Source organism: Eptatretus burgeri, chromosome 9, assembly GCF_056783735.1.
Source record: "Eptatretus burgeri isolate ZD-2024b chromosome 9, Ebu_testis_v1, whole genome shotgun sequence".
NCBI lineage: Eukaryota > Metazoa > Chordata > Myxini > Myxiniformes > Myxinidae > Eptatretus > Eptatretus burgeri.
In genome coordinates, this window is record NC_140969.1 from 14,696,035 (window position 1) to 14,719,542 (window position 23,508).

General features: G+C 42.6%; 5 non-coding genes across 5 annotated transcripts; all 5 read left to right on the forward strand.

Moving 5' to 3' along the window:
• The first annotated feature begins 674 nt into the window (after positions 1-674).
• Positions 675-746, forward strand: TRNAW-CCA (transfer RNA tryptophan (anticodon CCA)). Its single transcript has one exon. It is a non-coding gene; the product is annotated as a tRNA-Trp (tRNA).
• Positions 747-8,516: 7,770 nt separating this feature from the next.
• On the forward strand, positions 8,517-8,588 carry TRNAW-CCA (transfer RNA tryptophan (anticodon CCA)). Its single transcript has one exon. It is a non-coding gene; the product is annotated as a tRNA-Trp (tRNA).
• A 2,760-nt stretch (positions 8,589-11,348) lies between these two features.
• Positions 11,349-11,420, forward strand: TRNAW-CCA (transfer RNA tryptophan (anticodon CCA)). Its single transcript has one exon. It is a non-coding gene; the product is annotated as a tRNA-Trp (tRNA).
• A 2,765-nt stretch (positions 11,421-14,185) lies between these two features.
• Positions 14,186-14,257, forward strand: TRNAW-CCA (transfer RNA tryptophan (anticodon CCA)). Its single transcript has one exon. It is a non-coding gene; the product is annotated as a tRNA-Trp (tRNA).
• An 8,320-nt stretch (positions 14,258-22,577) lies between these two features.
• TRNAW-CCA (transfer RNA tryptophan (anticodon CCA)) lies at positions 22,578-22,649 on the forward strand. Its single transcript has one exon. It is a non-coding gene; the product is annotated as a tRNA-Trp (tRNA).
• Positions 22,650-23,508: the final 859 nt, after the last annotated feature.

Consider the following 23,508-nt stretch of genomic DNA (forward strand, 5'->3'; position numbering starts at 1 on the left):
AAGTTGGAAGTGGTCTCAACAGTACAAAGGGTCAAAAGGGACATTCCAAAAGTGCGTAATTAATGAATAGATGTACAAAATTAATAGACAAAAAGTCGCCCCCCCCCCAAACACACACACACACACACACACACACACACACACACACACACACACACACACACACACTCACACACACACACACACACACACACACTCACACACACACGCACACACACCTCTTCTATTGATCGTAGATTTACAGTGATGACCTTCACAGTATCATTGTGTGTGAAATCCCTCTCTCTTGCCTCTCCATCAAGCGACTTTTCGTGTTCTCTCACTGTCATGGTGGAATGAGTTGGCATCAATTAATTATTTATTTTAAACCAGACTCGATGCTGTAACGGTTGGAGTGTCCACTCTGAGTCTGGGAGATCAGCGGTTTGAACATCGGCTGAGTCATCCCAAAGACTCCAAAACACTCCCACTCCAAAATATTCAAACTCCAACACACTCAAACAATGAAAACACACCAACTCGTGCAAATTACAAAACATCACCACACCACGAAAATTGGGACCTCACAAAGGGGGTCCGAATCGCAGGTATCATCACTGTCCTCATTCGTCTGTTGAACCCAAGAAACTTGACTGAAGTATGGAGAATTTATTATTGGGTTCACTTGCAGATAAGATCTCGTGGCACAATGGTAGCGTGTCTGACTCCAGATCAGAAGGTTGCGTGTTCAAATCACGTCGAGATCATTTCTTTTTAAACCAACGGGTCGTTTTGGTTTTGGCTCCTTCGGGGGAAAAGAGAGACACCGTCATCTTTGAAATCTCATCATCACTTCCACCACAGAAGGTGAAGGAGGTTGTGTTTTCACCCCGTTGTGTGTGTTTGTCTGTTTGTGTGAAGGATATCTCAAAAAGTTTGGGACGGATTCGGATGAAACTTTGTGGACAGGTTCGGAACATGACAAGGACTAACTGGTCCGATTTCGGTGAAGATCCGGAACCAGAATGTGATATTTTTTTCAGTGATTCTTCACCATTGAGAGATTGGGCTACAAATGATATACAGCACAATATCTCAGAAAGTTGTGGACGAATTCGGACGAAACTTGGTGGACAGGTTCGTGTGTCGCAAGGAAGAAATTATTCGATTTTGCTGAATATCCGAATCCGAATCTGGATACGATAATTATTTAATTGTTAAAATGATCCTTCACGATTGAGGGATCGGGTCAAAAACAATAAAGTCCTGCACAGATACATGACAAAAGAAAATAGACACCTTAAATCTATTCATTAACCTCCGCCATCTTCGAAGATGGACGGAGGTTACTGTTTTCACCCCTTTCTGTTTGTTACTTCCGAAATCTAAAGATTTCGTCAGAATATTGATGACTTCCGTTTCTGTTTGTTTGTTATCTTGCCAAAACGAAGTTTTTGCAAGATATGTGAAGGCCCGGTCACACCTTGACGTTTTAGCCAGCGATGGCAACGTATTAAAATGTATGTAAAACGCTGGCTTACGTTGAACTTTTGATGTTTTTTTTTTAAAGATTCGGACGTATTCATAGCGACTTGGTCTTATGTATAACGCATTGGTAATGGACACAGAACGTTTCGTTGTGTTATAGATAACTTATACCAACGAATGCTGAACCTGTTGTTGGCCTACACAACCGATGCCCAACGATAGTCTAACTTCGGCATAGCGCGTTGCACGCATCGCCGACGATGTCGTGACGTAGCCTATTAAAAGGCTGACGCACAACGATTCGAATCGTAACTGCCGTAGAAATGGAAGTGACAACATCGCGGTCACACCTTGGCGATCTTGCCAGCGTATGCCGACCTAAGAAAAATGTGTCTAAAACGTTGGGGCACGTCAAATACGGTATGAGCAAGTTTGGTATACGTGAGTAGAACGCTAAAGTACGCTATCATACGTAGTAGTAAGTAGAGTACGCCAAGAAATTCTAAACATGTTCAAAATTTTACGACGTACTCGGCGTATGACACACGCTCCGCATGCGATGGGGATAAGTTTTACACACGATATGTGGACGCTTACACACGTCCACAAACGCTACTTATAAGCTACTCATAAGTCGAAACACGTCGCGGTAATGTCTTTTTTACGCGAAACTTATTTCTAACTTATGTTTGACGTGCTTTGAACCAATTCTTTACGTAGTCCCAACACACATCGACGTATGTAGACGTATTCCAATGACGTCTTCCGGTCGACAAAAAAAATAAATTGACGTGTTTCTAGCTTACAACTGCCATACAAAGACGTGTTCCCAGCGGTTTTGGGAATTGGTATATAAAAATGCTGCTCATAAAAGGGGAACCCAACAGTGTTTTCGAGTCCTTTTTGAGTCGATGTCCATGTCAGCAGTAACAGTATCAGTATCAGTATTAGTATTAGTATTAGTCGTAGTTTGTTCATGTTGGCAGTAGTAGGTGAGTGTGAGGGGGAGGGTGTGGGTTATGATGGATCGTCCTTGCGTTTAACGATTTAAATGATAAACTCAACGATTTAAATGGCTGCATCTCCACTATTGAAAGTAGACTCTTGCGCTCAACAATTGGATTTTTTTTTACACTCAACGACTTTTAAACGGTACCACTCAGCTATTTTCATTGTTTACAATGAACGATTTAAATTGCTGTCACTCGCCTTTGTTTTTTGACGCTGGGGTTTTGAAATTTGAAGCGTTTCTTCTGAACGTGTTAAAACGCTCAAACTCGACTATTTTAAATAGACGCTGCCGATGGACAATTGGAATCATAGCCAAGCAAGACATCGAAGTGTGAACATCCTCGTCATGCCGAAGAAAAGTTTGAAGAATGCTGCAAATAAGTGTCCTGGTCGTGGCCGTGGACGCTGACGCAAGGACGATCCATTATACCGACGTCTTTCAGCCTATGAGTAACTTAAAAGTAACGTCTGTCGACGTGTGGCAACGACCGCGTAACGTGCCAACAACACATTAATCATAGGTTAGAAATAAGTTTTGGGTACACTAAACATTACCTCGGCGTGTCTCAACTTATGATTAACTTACAAGTTGCATGTGTTGACGTCTGTCAACGATGGCAGACCGTGCATACAACTTGTGGCCAGCGTAGCGGAACGTGTGAGTCATACGCCGGCATACGTCGTGAAATTTCAAGCATGAAAAAATTTTGAGGACAACCAAAAAGTACAACGTTTAAAGCCAACGTACAACGACGTATGGCAGTGTTTTTCAGCGTGCTCTCGATGTTATCAAAATTTACCCATAACGTATTCAACGTGTGCCAGCGTTTTAGAAAAAAAATTCAAAAATCGGCGTACGTTGGCTAAAACATCAAGGTGTGACCGGGCCTTTAGTCAGCTTGTATGTTTTTTTTTTGTTGTTGTTTGTTTGTTTGTTTGTTTGTCTGAAATCACGAATAAAAAATTCTGCAGAGCACAGTTATCATTGGAAATTTTTGTAACTTCGCATATCAGAGGCCTATAGAGGTCCCTTTCAGTGCACAAAATTTTGAAGGTCAAGGTCAAAGGTCAAGGTCATTTTGTCGCAAATCAGGGGAGTCGACGAAACCCTTATTTTTTGAGTAATTTTGATCGGATCGTCTTCAAACTTCATGGTAATATAGTTCATGGTCTGGCGCTCAGCTGATTAGTTTTTGGTGGCGATTGGCCTTGACTTTCATGGTTAGCGCCTGAGGTCAAACATATTTACCCCCAAGGTCAAATTTTCAAGTTTTAGGAACCATATCGTGTAGTACCTCAAATTGAACACCTCGATGAGTGCTTTCTAGATATGTCAAGCTTGAGACATTATGACGTCATTTGGTGACGTAATGAGGCAAACGCATATTTTTCATGGTTACTCTGTAGAACGATTCTCATCGGAATCTCTCGTCGGCAGATATTCCTCAAGGAGTCACTCCTGGTGGATAGCAGCTCTGTTCACCTCAGTGTGACCTTAAAGAAGTCACACGTGGTCAGCTTTTGGCAAGATACGGGTCACCCTGCGGGTGACTGTTTTTGTTTGTTTGTTTGTTTGTTGGCACGATAACTTGAGAATGGAAGAAGCTACCAATGTCAAATTACACCACGTGATTCAGGAGGGTGATGGCTCGTGCTGATTAGATTTTGGTCGAAATCGGTCAAAGGTCAAGGTCAAAGTGAGGTCAAATATTCGATTTTTGATGGTTTGGTACAGATAACTCGAGAACGGAAGAAGCTACCAATGTCAAATTACACCACATGATTCAGGAGCGTGATGGCTCGTGCTGATTAGATTTTGGTCAAAATCGGTCAAAGGTCAAGGTCACAGTCAGGTCAAACATCCAAAACATTCAATTTTTGATGGGTTGGTGCAGAATCATCGTAGAAACTTCTGGTTTGCGTCGCGACCTTCTCGAGAGACAGCTTTTATTAGACAAGGTCAGAGGTCAAGTTGACGATTTCCTAAGTACCAGTCAATGACTGCTTGTTTGTTATCTTGCCAAAACGAAGTTTTTGCCAGATATGTTAGTCAGCTTGTATGTTTTTTATCTTGCCAAAACGAAGTTTTTGCAAGATATGTTAGTCAGCTTGTATGTTTTTTTTGTTTGTTTGTTTGTCTGTAATCACGTATAAAAAATTCTGCAGAGCACAGTTATCATTGGAAATTTTTGTAACTTCGCATATCAGAGGCCTATAGAGGTCCCTTTCAGTGCATAAAATTTTGAAGGTCAAGGTCAAAGGTCAAGGTCACTTTGTCGCAAATCAGCAGAATCGACGAAACCCTTATTTTTTGAGTAATTTTGATCGGATCGTCTTCAAACTTCATGGGAATATAGTTCATGGTCTGGCGCTCAGTTGATTAATTTTTGGTGGCGATTGGCCTTGACCTTCATGGTTAGCGCCTGAGGTCAAACATATTTGACCCCAAGGTCAACTTTTCAAGTTTTAGGAACCATATCTTGTAGGACCTCAAATTGAACACCTCGATGAGTGCTTTCTAGATATGTCAAGCTTGAGACATTATGACGTCATTTGGTGACATTATGAGGCAAAAGCATATTTTTCATGGTTACTCTGTAGAACGATTCTCATCGGAATCTCTCTTAGGCAGATATTCCTCAAGGAGTCGCTCCTGGTGGATAGCAGCTCTGTTCCCCTCAGTGTGACCTTTAAGAAGTCACATGTCGTCACCTTTTGGCAAGATACGGGTCAACCTGCGGGTGACACTGGTTTATTTTTTTGTATGTTTGTGAACAGTATTACGGAAAAACTCCTCGAAGGATTTCGACGAAACTTGGTGGGGTGGTTAGGTATGGTCCAAGGATCATGCCATTAAATTTTGGACTTGGTCCCCCCCCCCCAAAAAAATTGTTTGAGAAAAAAAAAATTTTTTTTTTGCATTTCTGTATGTTTTTGGTGATTTCCAACCACCCCAAAAAAAATTGTTACGCCCCCCCACCAAAAAAAATTGTTACGCCCCCCCACCAAAAAAAATTGTTCAAGAATTTTTTTTTTGCATTTCTGCATGTTTCCAGTGATTTCCACCCCCCCCCCCCGCCCCAAAAAAAATTGTTAGAGAAAAATACATTTTTTTTTGCATTTCTTCATATTTTAAGTGATTTCCAACCCCCCCCCCAAAAAAAATGTTTGAGAATTTTTTTCATTTCTACATGTTTTGAGTGATTTCCAACCGCCCCCAAAAATTGTTACCCCCCCAAAAAATAGAGATTTTTTTTTGCATTTCCACATGTTTTAAATGATTTCCAGCCCCCCCAAAAAAATTACCCCCTGAAACAAAAGGGATTTTTTTTGCATTTCTACATGTTCTAAGTGATTTCCAACCCACTCCCCCCCCCAAAAAAAAGAGAATTTTTTTTTTGCATTTCTACAGATTTTAAGTGATTTCCAACCCCTCCCCACACCAAAAAATTGTGAAAGAAATTTTTTTTGCATTTCTACATGTTTTAAGTGATTTCCAACCCACTCCCCCTCCCAAAAATAGAGAATTTTTTTTGCATTTCTACATGTTTTAAATGATTTCCAACACCCCCCCCCCAATTCTTTTTTTTTTTTGCATTTCTACATGTTTTAAGTGATTTCCAACCCTCCCCCCCCCAAAAAAAAAATTTTGGAGAAAAGAACGATAACTCTGTCAGCACTGTTGACATCATATTAAATGAAGAAGATATAAGGTTTACTTGAGTGACCGAGCAGTATTGGCGGAAGAGGTTTTGCACTCTCCTGAGTGCTCCCCCTCTGGTTTAATCAGTATAAAGCAAGTTTTACTGAGTGATTTGGACTGATATTCAACGATTTATTTGCAGAAACGAGATCCTGCGTCATGTGCGAAAATTAACTATGCCTCAAACCGAGGGAGCACAAGACCTTTACGATTTTCAGAGGATGAATTGCTGGACAATCAGAAGGTGGAGTCAGCCAGAGTTAGATAATCAGGTGATTGTGCAATTCACCAGCGAAGGCAAGGAATCCACAGCTTCCCATTCTGGTCGATCTGGGCACTCAGAAAGGTATCTTGGAGCTGTCAAGGGATCCATTGAGAAAACTCCCCGTTTCAAGACAGCAGATGTTGCAGAGAAGTTCCAAGTTAGCTCAAGAACTGTTGTGCAGTAACTTCATCAAATGGACTACGATGGGAGAGCAGCTCAGAGAAAATGTCTTCTTCGACCAGTCAACATTCAAAGAACGAAGTGGGCTGATGATGTGGCCAACAGACCCTTGGAGTTTTGGAAAACTGTCATTTTTTTCAGATGAGTCCCAATTTGCTCAGTTTTCTGACAGTGGACACATGTGGATCTGGAGACTTCCCAGTCAAGAGTTCTCTTTGAAACGATTGCAGCCAACTGTCAAACACAGTGGTTTTTCAGTGATGGCGTGTGGAGCAATCTGGAGTACTGGTCGGTCAGAGCTTGTGGAGTGGGCAGGCAATATCAACTCCACGAAACACACTTCTATCCTTGAGGAAGGACTTCTCCCTGCCTTCTCCACTGGTCAGATAGTCAAAAACAACACTGTTCATGGAAGATGGAGCTCCTTGCCACACTGCAAAAAAGACCAAAGAATGGCAGGACAGAAATGGGATCAAGTGACTTCCATGGCCCAGTCAGTCTCCTGACGTGAATCCCATTGAACACCTCTGGGCAAAATTGGATCGAGCTGTGCAGAAAATGTCCAGAAACCAACATCATTGGCAGAATTGCAAAACCTTTTGCATGAGGCCTGGGTGGAAATCCCAGAAGAGAAAATTTCGGAACTCGTTAGTTCTTTGCTTGAAAGAGTAAAAGTGTTGAAAACTGCAAATGTCAAGTCCACTAAACACCAGTGTATGTATTGAAATGGATCAAATGTTCTTCAAATGTTCAAGAAATAGATTTGGAAAAAATCATGATGTCGATTCACTTCTGTCATGTCTTTCTATCGCAAAATATTTCAAATATGTATTGGGCCCAATATGTTCTCATGGATCAGGCATTACGTGGCGGAGGCATGCACTCTGCCAAGTGCCCTTCCAGTTTCTTTTGTAATTAGAATGCCGTGAGAGAGCAGAGAAGTCCGTATTGAGTTGATTCCTACACCTTAACATGGCGTGCGTTTAAAACATGAGAATTCTCACGGATTATTTGTTGTGCATTCAAAACATATTTGAACGGTCGACAGGAAAGTACAGTATCTTCGAGGTCTTTGGGTGTTTTGGGTCCTGGAAACTTTTGGGACATTTGTATCCTCAGGGATTTTTTTGGACTGTTGGGTCCTCAGGGACTTTTGAGATTTTTGGGTCTTCCAGGACTTCAGGGGTCTTAATGGTCTTGGGGGTCTTGAAAGGTTTTCAAAGTTGGATGTGGTCTCAACAGTACAAAGGGTCAAAAGGGACATTCCAAAAGTGCGTAATTAATGAATCGATATACAAAATTAATAGGCAAAAAGTCGCCCCCCCCCACACACACACACACACACACACACACACACACACACACACACACACACACACACACACACACACACACACACACACACACACACTCACACACACACGCACACACACCTCTTCTATTGATCGTAGATTTACAGTGACGACCTTCACAGTATCATTGTGTGTGAAATCCTTCTCTCTTGCCTCTCCATCAAGCGACCTTTCGTGTTCTCTCACTGTCATGGTGGAATGAGTTGGCATCAATTATTTATTTATTTTAAACCAGACTCGATGCTGTGACGGTTGGAGTGTCCACTCTGAGTCTGGGAGATCAGCAGTTTGAACATCGGCTGAGTCATCCCAAAGACTCCAAAACACTCCCACTCCAAAATATTCAAACTCCAACACACTCAAACAATCAAAACACACCAACTCATGCAAATTACAAAACATCACCACACCACGAAAATTGGGACCTCACAAATGGGGGTCCGAACAGCAGGTATCATCACTGTCCTCATTCGTCTGATGAACCCAAGAAACTTGACTGAAGTATGGAGAATTTATGATTGGGTTCACTTGTAGTTGAGATCTCGTGGCACAATGGTAGTGCATCTGACTCCAGATCAGAAGGTTGTGTGTTCAAATCACGTCAAGATCATTTACTTTTGAAACCAACGGGAAGTTTCGGTTTTGGCACCTTCGGGGGAAAAGAGAGACACCGTCATGTTTGAAACCTCGTCATCGCTTCCACCACAGAAGTTGAAGGAGGTTGTGTTTTCACCCCTTTGTGTGTGTTTGTCTGTTTGTGTGAAGGATATTTCAAAAAGTATGGGACGGATTCGGACGAAACTTTGTGGACAGGTTTGGAATATGACAAGGACGAACAGATTCGATTTCGATGAAGATCCGGAACCAGAATGTGATTTTTTTTTCAGTGATTCGTCACCATTGAGAGATCGGGCTAAAATGATATACAGCACTATATCTCAGAAAGTTCTGGACAAATTTGGACGAAACTTGGTGGACAGGTTCGGTGTGTCGCAAGGAAGAAATTATTCGAATTTGATGAATATCCGAATCCGAATCTGGATACGATAATTATTTAATTGTTAAAATGATCCTTCACGATTGAGGGAAAGGGTCAAAAACTATAAAGTCCTGCACAGATACATGACAAAAGTAAATAAACACCTTAAATCTATTCATTTAATCTGTATAAAGCAAGTTTTACTGAGTGATTTGGACTGATCTTCAACGATTTGTTTGCAGAAAGGAGATCCTGGGTCATGTGCGACAATTAACTTTCCCTCAAACCCACGGAGCACAAGACCTTTACGATTTTCAGAGGATGAATTGTTGGACAATCGGAAGGTGGAGTCAGCCAGAGTTAGATAATCAGGTGATTGTGCAATTCACCAGCGAAGGCAAGGAATCCACAGCTTCCCATTCTGGTCGATCTGGGCCCTCAGAAAGGTGTCTTGGAGCTGTCAAGGGATCCATTGAGAAAACTCCCCGTTTCAAGACAGCAGATGTTGCAGAGGAGTTCCAAGTTAGCTCAAGAACTGTTGTGCAGTAACTTCATCAAATGGACTACGATGGGAGAGCAGCTCAGAGAAAATGTCTTCTTCGACCAGTCAACATTCAAAGAAAGAAGTGGGCTGATGATGTGGCCAACAGACCCTTGGAGTTTTGGAAAACTGTCAGTTTTTTCAGATGAGTCCCAATTTGCTCAGTTTTCTGACAGTGGACACATGTGGATCTGGAGACTTCCCAGTCAAGAGTTCTCTTTGAAACGATTGCAGCCAACTGTCAAACACAGTGGTTTTTCAGTGATGGCGTGTGGAGCAATCTGGAGTACTGGTCGGTCAGAGCTTGTGGAGTGGGCAGGCAATATCAACTCCACGAAACACACTTCTATCCTTGAGGAAGGACTTCTCCCTGCCTTCTCCACTGGTCAGATAGTCAAAAACAACACTGTTCATGGAAGATGGAGCTCCTTGCCACACTGCAAAAAAGACCAAAGAATGGCAGGAGAGAAATGGGATCAAGTGACTTCCATGGCCCAGTCAGTCTCCTCACGTGAATCCCATTGAACACCTCTGGGCTAAATTGGATCGAGCTGTGCAGAAAATGTCCAGAAACCAACATCATTGGCAGAATTGCAAAACCTTTTGCATGAGGCCTGGGTGGAAATCCCAGAAGAGAAAATTTCGGAACTCGTTAGTTCTTTGCTTGAAAGAGTAAAAGTGTTGAAAACTGCAAATGTCAAGTCCACTAAACACCAGTGTATGTATTGAAATGGATCAAATGTTCTTCAAATGTTCAAGAAATAGATTTGGAAAAAATCATGATGTCGATTCACTTCTGTCATGTGTTTCTATCGCAAGATATTTCAAATATATATTGGGCCCAATATGTTCTCATGGATCAGGCATTACGTGGCGGAGGCATGCACTCTGCCAAGTGCCCTTCCAGTTTCTTTTGTAATTAGAATGCCGTGAGAGAGCAGAGAAGTCCGTATTGAGGTGCTTCCTACACCTTAACATGGCATGCATTTAAAACATGAGAATTCTCACGGATCATTTGTTGTGAATTCAAAACATATTTGAACGGTCGACAGGAAAGTACAGTATCTTCGAGGTCTTTGGGTGTTTTGGGTCCTGGAAACTTTTGGGACATTTGTATCCTCAGGGATTTTTTTGGACTGTTGGGTCCTCAGGGACTTTTGAGATTTTTGGGTCTTCCAGGACTTCAGGGGTCTTAATGGTCTTGGGGGTCTTGAAAGGTTTTCAAAGTTGGATGTGGTCTCAACAGTACAAAGGGTCAAAAGGGACATTCCAAAAGTGCGTAATTAATGAATCGATGTACAAAATTAATCGACAAAAAGTCGCCCCCCCCCACACACACACACACACACACACACACACACACACACACACTCACACACACACGCACACACACCTCTTCTGTTGATCGTAGATTTACAGTGACGACCTTCACAGTATCATTGTGTGTGATATTCCTTCTCTCTTGCCTCTCCATCAAGCGACCTTTCGTGTTCTCTCACTGTCATGGTGGAATGAGTTGGCATCAATTAATTTTTTATTTTAAACCAGACTCGATGCTGTAACGGTTGGAGTGTCCACTCTGAGTCTGGGAGATCAGTGGTTTGAACATCGGCTGAGTCATCCCAAAGACTCCAAAACACTCCCACTCCACAATATTCAAACTCCAACACACTCAATCAATCAAAACACACCAACTCGTGCAAATTACAAAACATCACCACACCACGAAAATTGGGACCTCACAAATGGGGGTCCGAACAGCAGGTATCATCACTGTCCTCATTCGACTGATGAACCCAAAAACTTGACTGAAGTATGGAGAATTTATTATTGGGTTCACTTGTAGATGAGATCTCGTGGCACAATGGTAGTGCGTCTGACTCCAGATCAGAAGGTTGCGTGTTCAAATCACGTCGAGGTCATTTACTTTTGAAACCAACGGGAAGTTTCGGTTTTGGCTCCTTGGTTGGAAAAGAGAGACACCGTCATCTTTGAAACCTCGTCATCACTTCCACCACAGAAGTTGAAGGAGGTTGTGTTTTCACCCCCTTTGTGTGTGTTTGTCTGTTTGTGTGAAGGATATTTCAAAAAGTATGGGACGGATTCGGAAGAAACTTTGTGGACAGGTTTGGAATATGACAAGGACTAACAGATTCGATTTCGGTGAAGATCCGGAACCAGAATGTGATTTTTTTTTCAGTGATTCGTCACCATTGAGAGATCGGGCTAAAATGATAAACAGCACAATATCTCAGAAAGTTGTGGACGAATTTGGACGAAACTTGGTGGACAGGTTCGGTGTGTCGCAAGGAAGAAATTATTCGAATTTGATGAATATCCGAATCCGAATCTGGATACGATAATTATTTAATTGTTAAAATGATCCTTCACGATTGAGGGAAAGGGTCAAAAACTATAAAGTCCTGCACGGATACATGACAAATGTAAATAGACTCCTTAAATCTATTCATTTAATCTGTATAAAGCAAGTTTTACTGAGTGATTTGGACTGATCTTCAACGATTTGTTTGCAGAAAGGAGATCCTGGGTCATGTGCGACAATTAACTTTCCCTCAAACCCACGGAGCACAAGACCTTTACGATTTTCAGAGGATGAATTGTTGGACAATCGGAAGGTGGAGTCAGCCAGAGTTAGATAATCAGGTGATTGTGCAATTCACCAGCGAAGGCAAGGAATCCACAGCTTCCCATTCTGGTCGATCTGGGCCCTCAGAAAGGTGTCTTGGAGCTGTCAAGGGATCCATTGAGAAAACTCCCCGTTTCAAGACAGCAGATGTTGCAGAGGAGTTCCAAGTTAGCTCAAGAACTGTTGTGCAGTAACTTCATCAAATGGACTACGATGGGAGAGCAGCTCAGAGAAAATGTCTTCTTCGACCAGTCAACATTCAAAGAAAGAAGTGGGCTGATGATGTGGCCAACAGACCCTTGGAGTTTTGGAAAACTGTCAGTTTTTTCAGATGAGTCCCAATTTGCTCAGTTTTCTGACAGTGGACACATGTGGATCTGGAGACTTCCCAGTCAAGAGTTCTCTTTGAAACGATTGCAGCCAACTGTCAAACACAGTGGTTTTTCAGTGATGGCGTGTGGAGCAATCTGGAGTACTGGTCGGTCAGAGCTTGTGGAGTGGGCAGGCAATATCAACTCCACGAAACACACTTCTATCCTTGAGGAAGGACTTCTCCCTGCCTTCTCCACTGGTCAGATAGTCAAAAACAACACTGTTCATGGAAGATGGAGCTCCTTGCCACACTGCAAAAAAGACCAAAGAATGGCAGGAGAGAAATGGGATCAAGTGACTTCCATGGCCCAGTCAGTCTCCTCACGTGAATCCCATTGAACACCTCTGGGCTAAATTGGATCGAGCTGTGCAGAAAATGTCCAGAAACCAACATCATTGGCAGAATTGCAAAACCTTTTGCATGAGGCCTGGGTGGAAATCCCAGAAGAGAAAATTTCGGAACTCGTTAGTTCTTTGCTTGAAAGAGTAAAAGTGTTGAAAACTGCAAATGTCAAGTCCACTAAACACCAGTGTATGTATTGAAATGGATCAAATGTTCTTCAAATGTTCAAGAAATAGATTTGGAAAAAATCATGATGTCGATTCACTTCTGTCATGTGTTTCTATCGCAAGATATTTCAAATATATATTGGGCCCAATATGTTCTCATGGATCAGGCATTACGTGGCGGAGGCATGCACTCTGCCAAGTGCCCTTCCAGTTTCTTTTGTAATTAGAATGCCGTGAGAGAGCAGAGAAGTCCGTATTGAGGTGCTTCCTACACCTTAACATGGCATGCATTTAAAACATGAGAATTCTCACGGATCATTTGTTGTGAATTCAAAACATATTTGAACGGTCGACAGGAAAGTACAGTATCTTCGAGGTCTTTGGGTGTTTTGGGTCCTGGAAACTTTTGGGACATTTGTATCCTCAGGGATTTTTTTGGACTGTTGGGTCCTCAGGGACTTTTGAGATTTTTGGGTCTTCCAGGACTTCAGGGGTCTTAATGGTCTTGGGGGTCTTGAAAGGTTTTCAAAGTTGGATGTGGTCTCAACAGTACAAAGGGTCAAAAGGGACATTCCAAAAGTGCGTAATTAATGAATCGATGTACAAAATTAATCGACAAAAAGTCGCCCCCCCCCACACACACACACACACACACACACACACACACACACACACACACTCACACACACACGCACACACACCTCTTCTGTTGATCGTAGATTTACAGTGACGACCTTCACAGTATCATTGTGTGTGATATTCCTTCTCTCTTGCCTCTCCATCAAGCGACCTTTCGTGTTCTCTCACTGTCATGGTGGAATGAGTTGGCATCAATTAATTTTTTATTTTAAACCAGACTCGATGCTGTAACGGTTGGAGTGTCCACTCTGAGTCTGGGAGATCAGTGGTTTGAACATCGGCTGAGTCATCCCAAAGACTCCAAAACACTCCCACTCCACAATATTCAAACTCCAACACACTCAATCAATCAAAACACACCAACTCGTGCAAATTACAAAACATCACCACACCACGAAAATTGGGACCTCACAAATGGGGGTCCGAACAGCAGGTATCATCACTGTCCTCATTCGACTGATGAACCCAAAAACTTGACTGAAGTATGGAGAATTTATTATTGGGTTCACTTGTAGATGAGATCTCGTGGCACAATGGTAGTGCGTCTGACTCCAGATCAGAAGGTTGCGTGTTCAAATCACGTCGAGGTCATTTACTTTTGAAACCAACGGGAAGTTTCGGTTTTGGCTCCTTGGTTGGAAAAGAGAGACACCGTCATCTTTGAAACCTCGTCATCACTTCGACCACAGAAGTTGAAGGAGGTTGTGTTTTCACCCCCTTTGTGTGTGTTTGTCTGTTTTTGTGAAGGATATTTCAAAAAGTATGGGACGGATTCGGAAGAAACTTTGTGGACAGGTTTGGAATATGACAAGGACTAACAGATTCGATTTCGGTGAAGATCCGGAACCAGAATGTGATTTTTTTTTTCAGTGATTCGTCACCATTGAGAGATCGGGCTAAAATGATAAACAGCACAATATCTCAGAAAGTTGTGGACGAATTTGGACGAAACTTGGTGGACAGGTTCGGTGTGTCGCAAGGAAGAAATTATTCGAATTTGATGAATATCCGAATCCGAATCTGGATACGATAATTATTTAATTGTTAAAATGATCCTTCACGATTGAGGGAAAGGGTCAAAAACTATAAAGTCCTGCACGGATACATGACAAATGTAAATAGACTCCTTAAATCTATTCATTTAATCTGTATAAAGCAAGTTTTACTGAGTGATTTGGACTGATCTTCAACGATTTGTTTGCAGAAAGGAGATCCTGGGTCATGTGCGACAATTAACTTTCCCTCAAACCCACGGAGCACAAGACCTTTACGATTTTCAGAGGATGAATTGTTGGACAATCGGAAGTGGAATCAGCCAGAGTCAGATAATCAGGTGATTGTGCAATTCACCAGCGAATGCAAGGAATCCACAGCTTCCCATTCTGGTCGATCTGGGCCCTCAGAAAGGTGTCTTGGAGCTGTCAAGTGATCCGTTGAGAAAACTCCCCGTTTCAAGACAGCAGATGTTGCAGAGGAGTTCCAAGTTAGCTCAAGAACTGTCGTGCAGTTACTTCATCAAATGGACTACTATGGGAGAGCAGCTCAGAGAAAATGTCTTCTTTGACCAGTCAATGTTCAAAGAACGAAGTGGGCTGATGATGTGACCAACAGACCCTTGGAGTTTTGGAAAACTGTCATTTTTTTCAGATGAGTCCCAATTTGCTCAGTTTTCTGACAGTGGACACGTGTGGATCTAGAGACTTCCCAGTCAAGAGTTCTCTTTGAAACGATTGCAGCCAACTGTCAAACACAGTGGTTTTTCAGTGATGGCGTGTGGAGCAATCTGGAGTACTGGTCGGTCAGAGCTTGTGGAGTGGGTGTGCAACAGCAACTCCACGAAACACACTTCTATCCTTGAGGAAGGACTTCTCCCTGTCTTCTCCACTGGTCAGATAGTCAAAAACAACACTGTCGATGGAGGATGGAGCTCCTTGCCACACTGCAAAAAAGACCAAAGAAAGGCAGGACAGAAATGGGATCAAGTGACTTCCATGGCCCAGTCAGTCTACTGACGTGAATCTCATTGAACACCTCTGGGCTAAATTGGATCGAGCTGTGCAGAAAATGTCCAGGAAACCAACATCATTGGCAAAATAGCAAAACCTTTTGCATGAGGCCTGGGTGGAAATCCCAGAAGAGAAAATTTCGGAACTCGTTCGTTCTTTGCTTGAAAGAGTAAAAGCGTTGAAATCTGCAAATGGCAATTCCACGAAACACCAGCGAATGTATTGATATGGATCAAATGTTCTTCAAATGTTCAAGAAATAAATTCGGAAAAAATCATGATGTCGATTCACTTCTGTCATGTCTCTCTATCGCAAGATAATTCAAATATGTGTTGGGCCCAATATGTTCTCATGGATAAGGCATTACGTGGCGGAGGCATGCACTCTGCCGAGTGCCCTTCCAGTTTCTTTTGTAATTAGAATGCCGTGAGAGAGCAGAAAAGTCCGTATTGAGTTGCTTTCTACACCTTATCATGGCGTGCGTTGAAAACATGGGAATTCTCACGCATTATTTGTTATGCATTGAAAAAAAAATGGAACGGTCTTCAGGAATGTACAGTATCTTCGAGGTCTTTGGGTGTTTTGGGTCCTGGAAACTTTTGAGACGTTTGTGCAATCAGGGATTTTTTTGGACTTATAGGTCCTCAGGGACTGTTGAGATTTTTGGGTCTTCCAGGACTTCAGGGTATTAAGGGGTCTTAATGGTCTTGGGGGTCTTAAAAGGTTTTCAAAGTTGGAAGTGGTCTCAACAGTACAAAGGGTCAAAAGGGACATTCCAAAAGTGCGCAATTAATGAATAGATGTACATAATTAAGAGACAAAAAGTCGACCACACAAACACACACACACACACACACACACACACACACACACACACACACACACACACACACACACACACACCTCATCTAATGATAGTAGATTTACAGTGACGACCTTCACAGTATCATTGTGTGTGAAATCCTTCTCTCTTGCCTCTCCATCAAGCGAGCTTTCGTGTTCTCTCACTGTCATGGTGGAATGAGTTGGCATCAATTATTTATTTTTATTTTAAACCAGACTCGATGCTGTGACGGTTGGAGTGTCCACTCTGAGTCTGGGAGATCAGCGGTTTGAACATCGGCTGAGTCATCCCAAAGACTCCAAAACACTCCCACTCCAAAATATTCAAACTCCAACACACTCAAACAATCAAAACACACCAACTCGTGCAAATTACAAAACATCACCACACCACGAAAATTTGGACCTCACAAAGGGGGGTCCGAACAGCAGGTATCATCACTGTCCTCATTCGTCTGATGAACCCAAGAAACTTGACTGAAGTATGGAGAATTTATTATTGGGTTTACTTGCAGATTCGATCTCGTGGCACAATGGCAGCGCGTCTGACTCCAGATCAGAAGGTTGCGTGTTCAAATCACGCGCGATCGTTTCTTTTTAAACCAATGGGTCGTTTGGGTTTTGGCTCCTTCGGGGGAAAAGACAGACACCGTCATCTTTGAAATCTCATCATCACTTCCACCACAGAAGGTGAAGGAGGTTGTGTTTTCACCCCGTTGTGTGTGTTTGTCTGTTTGTGTGAAGGATATCTCAAAAAGTTTGGGAAGGATTCGGATGAAACTTTGTGGACAGGTTCGGAACATGACAAGGACTAACTGGTCCGATTTCGGTGAAGATCCAGAACCAGAATGTGATATTTTTTTTCAGTAATTCTTCAACATCGAGAGATTGGGCTACAAATGATATACAGCACAATATCTCAGAAAGTTGTGGACGAATTCGGACGAAACTTGGTGGACAGGTTCGTGTGTCGCAAGGAAGAAATTATTCGATTTTGATGAATATCCGAATCCGAATCTGGATACGATAATTATTTCATTGTTAAAATGATCCTTCACGATTGAGGGATAGGGTCAAAAACAATAAAGTCCTGCACAGATACATGACAAAAGTAAATAGACACCTTAAATCTATTCATTAACCTCCGCCATCTTTGAAGATGGACGGAGATTACTGTTTTCACCCCTTTCTGTTTGTTACTTCCGAAATCGAAAGATTTCGTCAGTATATTGATGACTTCCGTTTCTGTTTGTTTGTTTGTTTGTTTGTAGGCACGATAACTCGAGAATGCAAGAAGCTACCAATGTCAAATTACACCATGTGATTCAGGAGGGTGATGGCTCGTGCTGGTTCGACTTTGGTCGAAATCGGTCAAAGGTCAAAGTGAGGTCTAATATTCGATTTTTGATGGTTTGGTACAGATAAATCGAGAACGGAAGAAGCTACCAATGTCAAATTACACCACGTGATTCAGGAGGGTTATGGCTCGTGCTCGTTAGATTTTGGTCAAAATCGGTCAAAGGTCAAGGTCACAGTGAGGTCAAACATCCAAAAAATGATAGCTCGAGAAAGGAAGAAGCTACCAATGTCAAATTACACCACGTCATTCAGGAGGGTGGTGGCTAGCGCTGATTAGATTTTGGTCAAAATCGGTCAAAGGTCAAGGTCACAGTGAGGTCAAACATCCAAAACATTCGATTTTTGATGGTTTGGTGCAGAATCATCGTAGAAACTTCTGATTTGCGTCGCGACCTTCTCGAGAGACAGCTTTTATTAGACAAGGTCAGAGGTCAAGTTGACGATTTTTTAAGTACCAGTCGATGACTGCTTGTTTGTTATCTTGCCAAAACGAAGTTTTTGCAAGATATGTGAGTCAGCTTGTATGTTTTTTGCTTTTTTTTGTTTGTAATCACGTATGAAAAATTCTGCAGAGCACAGTTATCATTGGAAATTTTTGTAACTTCGCATATCAGAGGCCTATAGAGGTCCCTTTCAGCGCACAAAATTTTGAAGGTCAAGGTCAAAGGTCAAGGTCACTGTCGCAAATCAGGGGAGTCGATGAAACCCTTATTTTTTGAGTAATTTTGATCGGATCGTCTGCAAACTTCATGGGAATATTGTTCATGGTCTGGCGCTCAGCTGATTAATTTTTGGTTGCGATTGGCCTTGACCTTCTTTTGTTTTCTTTTTTTTTTGGTCTGTAATCACATATAAATCACTCTGCAGAGCACATTTATCATTGGAAATTTTTGTAACTTCGCATATCAGAGGCATATAGAGGTCCCTTTCAGCGCATAAAATTTTGAAGGTCAAGGTCAAAGGTCAAGGTCACTTTGTCGCAAATCAGGGGAATCGACGAATCCCTTATTTTTTGAGTAATTTTGATCGGATCGTCTTCAAACTTCATGGGAATATAGTTCATGGTCTGGCGCTCAGTTGATTTATTTTTGGTGGCGATTGGCCTTGACCTTCATGGTTAGTGCCTGAGGTCAAACATATTTGACCCCAAGGTCAACTTTTCAAGTTTTAGCAACCATATCGTGTAGGACCTCAAATTCAACACCTCGATGAGTGCTTTCTAGATATGTCAAGCTTGAGACATTATGACGTCATTTGGTGACATTATGAGGCAAAAGCATATTTTTCATGGTTACTCTGTAGAACGATTCTCATCGGAATCTCTCGTAAGCAGATATTCCTTAAGGAGTCGCTCCTGGTGGATAGCAGCTCTGTTCACCTCAGTGTGACCTTTAAGAAGTCACACGTCGTCACCTTTTGCCAAGATACGGGTCAACCTGCGGGTGACACTGGTTTATTTTTTGTATGTTTGTGAACAGTATTACGGAAAAACTCCTCGATGGATTTTGACGAAACTTGGTGTGGGGGGGGGGGTTTAGGTATGGTCCAAGGATCATGCCATTAAATTTTGGACTTGGTCCCCCCCCCCCCCCAAAAAAAAATTGTTAGAGAAAATTTTTTTTTTTTTTGCATTTCTGTATGTTTTTTGGTGATTTCCAACCACCCCCAAAAAAATTGTTACGCCCCCCCCAAAAATTGTTCAAGAATTTTTTTTTGCATTTCTGCATGTTTTCAGTGATTTCCAACCCCCCCCAATAAAAATTGTTAGAGAAAAATAATTTTTTTGGCATTTCTTCATATTTTAAGTGATTTCCACCCCCCACCCAAAAAAAAATTGTTTGAGAATTTTTTTTTTCATTTCTACATGTTTTGAGTGATTTCCAACCGCCCCCCCCAAAAATTGTTACCCCCCCAAAAAATAGAGAATTTTTTTGCATTTCCACATGTTTTAAATGATTTCCAACCTCCCCCAAAAAAATTACCCCCTCCCAAAAAAAGGGATTTTTTTTTTTGCATTTCTACATGTTCTAAGTGATTTCCAACCCACTCCCCCCGCAAAAAAATAGAGAATTTTTTTTTGCATTTCTACAGATTTTTAGTGATTTCCAACCCCCCGCCCCACAAAAAATTGTGAAAGAAAATTTTTTTTTTTGCATTTCTACATGTTTTAAGTGATGTCCAACCCACTCCCCCCTCCCAAAAAAATAGAGAATATTTTTTTTGCATTTCTACATGTTTTAAATGATTTCCAACCCCCCAAAAAAATTATCCCCCCCCCCAATTAATAATTTTTTATTTGCATTTCTACATGTTTTAAGTGATTTCCAACGCACCCCCGCGCCCGCCCCAAAAAAAAAATTGGAGAAAAGAACGATAATTGTCAGCACTGTTGACATCATATTTAATGAAGAAGATATGAGGTTTACTTGAGTGACCGAGCAGTTTTGGCGGCAGAGGTTTTGCACTCTCCCGAGTGCTCCCCCTCTGGTTTAATCAGTATAAAGCAAGTTTTACTGAGTGATTTGGACTGATATTCAACGATTTATTTGCAGAAACGAGATCCTGCGTCATGTGCGAAAATTAACTATGCCTCAAACCCAGAAAGCACAAGACCTTTACGATTTTCAGAGGATGAATTGCTGGACAATCGGAAGGTGGAGTCAGCCAGAGTCAGATCATCAGGTGATTGTGCAATTCACCAGCGAAGGCAAGGAATCCACAGCTTCCCATTCTGGTCGATCTGGGCCCTCAGAAAGGTGTCTTGGAGCTGTCAAGTGATCCGTTGAGAAAACTCCCCGTTTCAAGACAGCAGATGTTGCAGAGGAGTTCCAAGTTAGCTCAAGAACTGTCGTGCAGTAACTTCATCAAATGGACTACTATGGGAGAGCAGCTCAGAGAAAATGTCTTCTTCGACCAGTCAACATTCAAAGAACGAAGTGGGCTGATGATGTGGCCAACAGACCCTTGGAGTTTTGGAAAACTGTCATTTTTTTCAGATGAGTCCCAATTTGCTCAGTTTTCTGACAGTGGACACGTGTGGATCTGGAGACTTCCCAGTCAAGAGTTCTCTTTGAAACGATTGCAGCCAACTGTCAAACACAGTGGTTTTTCAGTGATGGCGTGTGGAGCAATCTGGAGTACTGGTCGGTCAGAGCTTGTGGAGTGGGCAGGCAATATCAACTCCACGAAACACACTTCTATCCTTGAGGAAGGACTTCTCCCTGCCTTCTCCACTGGTCAGATAGTCAAAAACAACACTGTTCATGGAAGATGGAGCTCCTTGCCACACTGCAAAAAAGACCAAAGAATGGCAGGAGAGAAATGGGATCAAGTGACTTCCATGGCCCAGTCAGTCTCCTCACGTGAATCCCATTGAACACCTCTGGGCTAAATTGGATCGAGCTGTGCAGAAAATGTCCAGAAACCAACATCATTGGCAGAATTGCAAAACCTTTTGCATGAGGCCTGGGTGGAAATCCCAGAAGAGAAAATTTCGGAACTCGTTCGTTCTTTGCTTGAAAGAGTAAAAGTGTTGAAATCTGCAAATGTCAAGTCCACTAAACACCAGTGTATGTATTGAAATGGATCAAATGTTCTTCAAATGTTCAAGAAATAGATTTGGAAAAAATCACGATGTCGATTCACTTCTGTCATGTCTCTCTATCGCAAGATATTTCAAATATGTATTGGGCCCAATATGTTCTCATGGATCAGGCATTACGTGGCGGAGGCATGCACTCTGCCGAGTGCCCTTCCAGTTTCTTTTGTAATTAGAATGCCGTGAGAGAGCAGAGAAGTCCGTATTGAGGTGCTTCCTACACCTTAACATGGCGTGCGTTTAAAACATGAGAATTCTCACGGATTATTTGTTGTGCATTCAAAACATATTTGAACGGTCGACAGGAATGTACAGTATCTTCGAGGTCTTTGGGTGTTTTGGGTCCTGGAAACTTTTGGGACATTTGTATCCTCAGGGATTTTTTTGGACTGTTGGGTCCTCAGGGACTTTTGAGATTTTTGGGTCTTCCAGGATTTCAGGGTCTTAATGGTTTTGGGGGTCTTAAAAGGTTTTCAAAGTTGGAAGTGGTCTCAACAGTACAAAGGGTCAAAAGGGACATTCCAAAAGTGCGTAATTAATGAATCGATGTACAAAATTAATAGACAAAAAGTCGCCCCCCCCACACACACACACACACACACACACACACACACACACACACACACAAACACACACACACACACACACCTCTTCTATTGATCGTAGATTTACAGTGATGACCTTCACAGTATCATTGTGTGTGAAATCCTTCTCTCTTGCCTCTCCATCAAGCGACCTTTCGTGTTCTCTCACTGTCATGGTGGAATGAGTTGGCATTAATTAATTATTTATTTTAAACCAGACTCGATGCTGTAATGGTTGGAGTGTCCACTCTGAGTCTGGGAGATCAGCGGTTTGAACATCGGCTGAGTCATCCCAAAGACTCCAAAACACTCCCACTCCACAATATTCAAACTCCAACACACTCAAACAATCAAAACACACCAACTCGTGCAAATTACAAAACATCACCACACCACGAAAATTGGGACCTCACAAATGGGGGTCCGAACAGCAGGTATCATCACTGTCCTCATTCGTCTGTTGAACCCAAGAAACTTGACTGAAGTATGGAGAATTTATTATTGGGTTCACTTGTAGATGAGATCTCGTGGCACAATGGTAGTGCGCCTGACTCCAGATCAGAAGGTTGCGTGTTCAAATCACGTCGAGGTCATTTACTTTTGAAACTGTAATGTACTGAATGGAAGATGCTTCGCAGGCAGACACGATGCGGAGGAACAGTCGAGCCGGGCTGTGGTGCACAAGCACGAGCGCGAGCGTACTCTGCCCGTGGCTCTCCTTTATTGCGTATTAGCACACTCACGAGCCGGACGACTCCAGCATTACTACGACGCCTCAGGCGGCGCGCACACCTTATATCCCTTGCAGATACGATGACCACTCCGACCACTCCCACACCACCATGCCCTTCCCCGTAGGCCCGCAGACTCCACCACACTCCTCCCCCCTAAAACTATGATTATTAAATGATCACCATTATAAGAAGCATAAACAACACGAAGGACTTCGGTATAATAACCATGAAAATAAAATGAAAACAGCGAAGTATAACAGCACACCACATCATATAATGCGTGAAAGCGAGTTAATGGAGTTGCCACGACCAGATTCCGAAGACACAGCACCTCCCAAACTCTGGCCGGGTTACCGATATGAAGCAGCAAGGCGAAAAACACAGCAGCCCTACACAGCGGAAACGCCCCCAGGCGGCTCATGCTGACATGGCCCTCGCCGAGGTCGTGGCGATCTTTCGAGCCAACCTCCCCCGGCACCATCAAACGCCTCCGGCCCACTCCCCCCAGGCAGACCCGACGTAGATAAACATTCTGAGGCCGGAAGCCCGCTGTCTGGAAGCCGTGGCGCCAGCGCCAGCCTTGATCGACCTTGGCCGGGGGCGCTGAACAGCGCCGCTGGCTGTATGCACTTAATGCTCCAAAACAACCCACGCACCACAATCAGTTGAGACGCCAACGCCCGTCTAAACGGCCTTGAGCGAACACAGAGAGCTGCGC